This window comes from Podarcis muralis, chromosome 3 (assembly GCF_964188315.1).
Source record: "Podarcis muralis chromosome 3, rPodMur119.hap1.1, whole genome shotgun sequence".
Lineage (NCBI taxonomy): Eukaryota > Metazoa > Chordata > Lepidosauria > Squamata > Lacertidae > Podarcis > Podarcis muralis.
The window spans coordinates 48,696,322-48,702,373 of NC_135657.1; positions in this window are offsets into that span (position 1 = coordinate 48,696,322).

Here is a 6,052-nt window from a genome sequence, read left to right on the forward strand (position 1 = left end):
AGCGTGCGCACACACACGGCATCATGTCAGCACAGGGCAGGGCACACACTTAGTGGTGGTGAGGAGGAAGAGGAATCTCTCTATTTAAGTTTAAGATGGGGTAAGGAAGAAGTAAACATGGTTCATTGTTTGTTTATAGGTTAGCCTTGGGGGTTCCTAAAGTGTGGTCCATCAGTTTCACTCAGTTGGTCCGTGGTAAAAAGTTTTGCTATTTTGAAAAACACTTCAGCATCTAGCCTGATAAACAGGCAGAAAAATTGTTAAGTGTAATTTTGAAGTTATAGGGTGGGCAGGACTTTGGGAACCACTGGGCTGGTTTTCAGTCCTAACCACATCTTCCTAGGAGTAGGCCCCATTGAACTCAATAGGACTTACAACTGAGTAGACATGGTTAGGCTAGCTCTGTTTGCTATATTTTCATGGGACGAGAAAGCAGGAAGTGAAATGGAATAGCCAAGAGGGGATTTGAAGGAGTGAAGATCTCAGTGAGGTTGGGTTCGTATGGCCATATTCCTCTGTGAGGGTTTTTTTTAATTGAATATACATTCTAATTTATTTAATGATATACTGAACTCTGATGATGCCTCTGTCTTGTCTGCATGATTGATAGAGAGGGGTGTGTGTGCATTTAGATAGTATCCTGCTATATGAATGCAAAAATTCACATATATTTCTCTGTCCACTGGCATGTGGTCCCCATAAGGCTGCCTAGCTGGGAACCTGGCCCTTAGGTGGAAAAAGGTTACCTGGCAGCAGCTGTCCAGGATTTTAGGTGAAATCCTTTCACAGCCCTACATGGGGATGCTGGGGATTGAACTGGGAACCTCAGGTACCCTACGGAGTTACAGTCATTCCCTCACGTGTGAATAGGCCTCAGTCCACCACATGGAAAATATTGCCCCAGAAAAAATGTCAGTCTGCCTTCTAGTATTAGCACAATGACTGATGGTTTCGCCGGAGGCCTAGCTCAGGAAGTTATTTCAGAGATGGATACATTTTTATCAATGGTTTTATTTTCTTTTTACAGTTATAACCTACCTCCTCCCATTTGCCTGAGGCAGCTTGCAATCAATAAAACAATAAAGTGCACAATAAAAGCCAAAGAGTGTCATTAGAGAGTAAAAATTCCAACAATATCTACAGCCTTTCCTCTCCCCCCACTTTTTTTTCTTTTGCTGTTCTAACAGCCGCCTTGAGCGTATTAAAATGGCAATGTTGCATTTGTTCTGTATTGCAGTTTGACTATGGGTGCTGTTCCATTTGCTGTAACGCATCTGATGTGCAATTTTCTCCTGGAAAGGTGGTACATGAATAAATAGGTGACTGGATGGATTGATCTCTTTCCCTTTAGAGAAGAGAAGCTTAGAAATGAAGGTCTAACGGTCCAGGCTTTGTTTTTTTAAAAATCTTATAAAATAGCAAAGTTCAGAGTTTCAATTCTCCATCCTCTTAGCTAGGGTTTTCCTGATCAAGGGGCCAGTGATTAGTCTGAATTCAAATCAGCCTCCGATGGGAAGAGGACTACACAAGCACCTTACTCAGTCCTAAATCTAGGGAGACAAGGCAGGGGCTGAGCCACATCTGCACATTGTAATCATTTTACTTATTCCCCCCACACAAGCCATTATTCATCCCATGAAATATACCCCATCTGTATTTTTTTTACAACATACAACTCAAGAGGCCAGAGACATGCCATCAATTTAATGGCTATCACTTCTGTAATTGTCCCTCAGCTGGCTCCCCAGAGATGTTTATCATCAGATTCATATATATATATTTAAGATAAATAAATGGTTGAGTCTGAATGTTGGTTCACCCATTTGCCACATCACAATAACATACATAATACACCCAACATGGAGGCAGAGGCTGACAATCCCAAGGACGTTTATTGTCCCCCCTCATTTGCTTGCCACCCTCTGAAGAACATATTTTCATTTAAAACATGAGGGTGGCATCTTTTAATACACCCCACACCATGACTGGCCGAAAGCAAAGTGTTGTTCCAGGTGATGGTAATAATAATAATAATATAATAATTTATTATTTATACCCCGCCCATCTGGCTGGGTTGCCCCAGCCACTCTGAGCAGCTCCCAACGGAATATTAAAAACAATACAGCATTAGACATTAAAAACCTCCCTAAACAGGGCCGCCTTCAGTTGTCTTTTAAAATTAAAATAGTTGTTTATTGCCTTGACATCTGCTGGGAGGGCGTTCCACAGGGCAGGCGCCACTACTGAGAAGGCCCTCTGCCTGGTGGTGGGAAGACAGAAGCATGGATAAAGCAAAACTGAAGCCTAAAAATTAATGGTGTAAACTGTTCAAAAAGCTTTCATTGGGGTTGTTTGTTTTTTTGGCTCACGTCTCTGAGCGGCTCCGAGTCCCACGCTATCCCTGCATGACTTTCATTCATTCTCACAGCCTGCTTAGTCTTCATTTCATTTTACTTTTTAATAGTTTTCAAACATAAGATTCAAGTGCAGTAAAATAGTTCATCGCCGCCGTGAATTGGTCTATCAATCTGTTATTGCTTTTGGTTTCATCTGATCTTCTGTACAGCAGATTGAGCAGATCTGCCACCCAAGCTCAAGGGTGGGAGGGCAATGACCTTATTCTGCTAGGACAAGAGGGAGAAATAGGCATGCTTTCTGCAAACCATGGGTGATGCGAGCCAGGGCAGTCCATCACAAATACTGCTGCTAAAAACAAAAACAAAACAACAAATACTGCTGCTTGAAGCTAGACACATCACTGTGCAACCACCACATTAGCTTGCTCTTAGGATCCAGCCGTGCTTAAATATTAAATAACACAATTCTGTGCTGATGAACAGCCAGCACAAAACCAGGGATTTCCTTTGGACTAACTGCACTGAATATACAGCCAGAGTGTTTCCTAAAAATAGTATCCACTTGCAAAAATAGGGACCAATTTTTTGCTGCTTTATCTGTTGTGTTTGGGGTTTGGGAATGGAATGGGAAGCGAAAAAGAGAGACTTCGCTAGAATTTTTGAGAAGCTTTGCTGCTTATGTTACTGTGTCTCACCTGGAAGTGCGGCTGGTGGGAAGCTATGGACTGGGGCAGATTCTGCTTTCTAAGTCTGGCACTCTTCCACCTGTTACTTTCTGTTCTCCTCAGTTCACTATGTCATAGCAGCAACGCCCTTCAGGACTCCCTAGGCCATGGGTAGGCAAACTAAGGCCTGGGGGCCAGATCCCGCCCAATCGCCTTCTAAATTGAAGGACCTACGTTGGCTCCCAGTACGTTTCCGGGCACAATTCCAAGTGTTGGTGCTGACCTTTAAAGTCCTAAACGGCCTCGGTCCAGTATATCTGAAGGAACGTCTCTACCCCCATCGTTCTGCTTGGACACTAAGGTCCAGCACCGAGGGCCTTCTGGCAGTTCCCTCACTGCAAGAAGCCAAGTTACAGGGAACCAGGCAGAGGGCCTTCTCAGTAGTGGCACCCGCCCTGTAGAACGCCCTCCCACCAGATGTCAAAGAGAACAACTATCACCAGACTTTGAGAAGACATCTGAAGGCAGCCCTGTTTAGGGAAGCTTTTAATGTTTGATGCACTATTGTATTTTAATGCTTTGTTGGAAGCGACCCAGAGTGGCTGGGGAAGCCCAGCCAGATGGGTGGGAAATAAATAAATAAATAAATCCGGCCCACGGACGGTCCAGGAGTCAGCATGTTTTTACAGTTTTTACATGAGTAGAATGTGCCCTTTTATTTAAAATGCATCTCTGGGTTATTTGTGGGGCATAGGAATTTGTTCACCCCCCAAAAAAATATATATATAGTCCGCCCCCCCCCAATGTTTGAGGGACAGTAGACCGGCCCCCTGCTGAACAAGTCTGCTGACCCCTGCCCTAGGCTCAGCACTCTGGTGCATCAGAACCAGTCGTGCTGCCCTAAATTTGCTTTTCCTGTGGAGGGAGCCTTGGACCTATGTGAGTATTGCAGTGCTTTTTCAAAAACAAGCAATGAGAAGAGAAAACACTTGGCCACTTCATACTGTCAAGTGGCAACACCGTGAATATTTCAGACACGTTTCTCCCTTGCACACCACATTTTTCCAGGAGGGTTTTGCCCTTAAACACCTGAGTGGTTGAAAAATGTTTTGAATTCTTAGCACAGCTTTGGCAAAAAGGGCTCGTGTGTGGGCTTCCGTCACCTTCACATTTGTAATTTACCACCACACTTTTCCTCAGGAAAATGGTTCCTGAATGAAGGAGAGCAACCAATATCAAAACAGTGAGTTTATTTGCTTATTACCTTGGGCACTAGCATGTTGCTTTTCCACCTGAAAGGGGAGGACAAACCCCTAGAGAACACAGGACATCAGCTGAGGAAGAAGATTCAGAATTATTTTTTTATACCTGTGAAGGCTTCAAGAGCCTTAAAAAAACAAAAGGGTGGGGTTGCAAAATACCCTGGTGGGATTGCTGAAAGGAGGCATGTAATACTTGCCACAGAGATGAAGCAGGAGAGAAGGTTTGTGTTGGAGCCAGGTGGAAGAACAACATGGCTGTGTATTTTCATAGGCTGATATTCAACTGAGTTTTACTCAGAGGAAACCCACTGAAATTAGTGGACACAACTAAGTTAGGTCAATTAAGTTCAATAGGTCTGTGCTGAGCAAAACATACAGTGGTGCCCCGCAAGACGAATGCCTCGCAAGACGAAAAACCCGCAAGACGAAAGGGTTTTCCGTCGTGGAGGCACTTCACAAGACGAAGTTCCCTATGGGCTTGCTTCGTAAGATGAAAATGTCTTGCGAGTCTCGCCATTTCCCCCCCACTTTCCCCCCCTTTTTCAAAGCCGCTAAGCCGTTAATAGGCTTTTAACAGCTTAGCCGCTAAGCCCGCTAAGCCGCTAATAGCGCTAAATCGCTAATAGCGCTAATCCGCTTAGCCGCCAATGGGGTTGCTTTGCAAGACGAAAAAACCGCTAGACGAAGAGAATCGAGGAACGGATTCTTTTCGTCTTGCGAGGCACCACTGTAGTTGAATACTAACCATATGAGTTTGACCATGGGGGGGACAGGAGCTACCTGGGTTTGTTTGCTGGGAGGTTATATGATGTGACGAAGCATTATCCCACACTTCCCCTCCATGTCACTTTCCTTAACGGAAAAAGGTCTGGTCTTTGGGTGAAAGTAAATTCGTTGCACAAGGCCTCCCAGACTACTGTAATTGCGCAACCTGAATTTGACTGAATTCCACCAAAACACAGCTACCATCTGGAAGCACCCCCAGTTAGGTCTGTATATTTGGGAATAGGCATGGGGGAATCTAGTATTTTAAGAGGGGGGGGGGAGAAAAACTGCTTCATAAAGTCTGAGAAATGCTTGATTAGCACTTTGTTAGAAAATGAGATCATCTCGATTAAGTGAATATTAGCAAATCATCTAAGTCAGGTTGACACATTTTATTTATTTCTATTTCAGCTTTCCTCTAAATTGCCCACGGTGGTGAACATAGTTCTTCACCCCCTCCCCATTTTATTCACCAAACGACCTTGTAAGGTAGTTTAAGTTGAGAGAATATTGTAGAACATAAATTTCTGGCAGGGGAAAGTAAAAAATGTTTGAGAGAGAAACGTGACTTGATTTCTTCCAGCACAAGAAAACAAAAGAAATTGAACATAGTGGTATTTCATTTTAAATTTGCAGAGGGTTGGGAAACATCCCTGTGAGGAAGGTCTATAGAATGTGAAGAAGAATTTGTCACCATTTGGGCAGGAACAGATGCAAAGGTGAAAAACTGTGACGTTATTTAACTTATGCAACATTGCCACCTTGTGCTTATTCCTGTTAATTGCAGCTGTACCTTAATAGGCAGGATATATGACAAAGCAGGATTTACAAGGCTAGCTGTCAACAGATGCTGTAGAAGAGTGAACCTTTCCTTTGGTCAACAGGAATTAAACTAATATTGAATTTTAAAAATACAAAATCATTTTTTATATACTAATCAAAGAGTGGGAAAGCAAAGAGGGACAGCATATGTCATGTTTGCCTTCTGATGGTACTTCGTTTC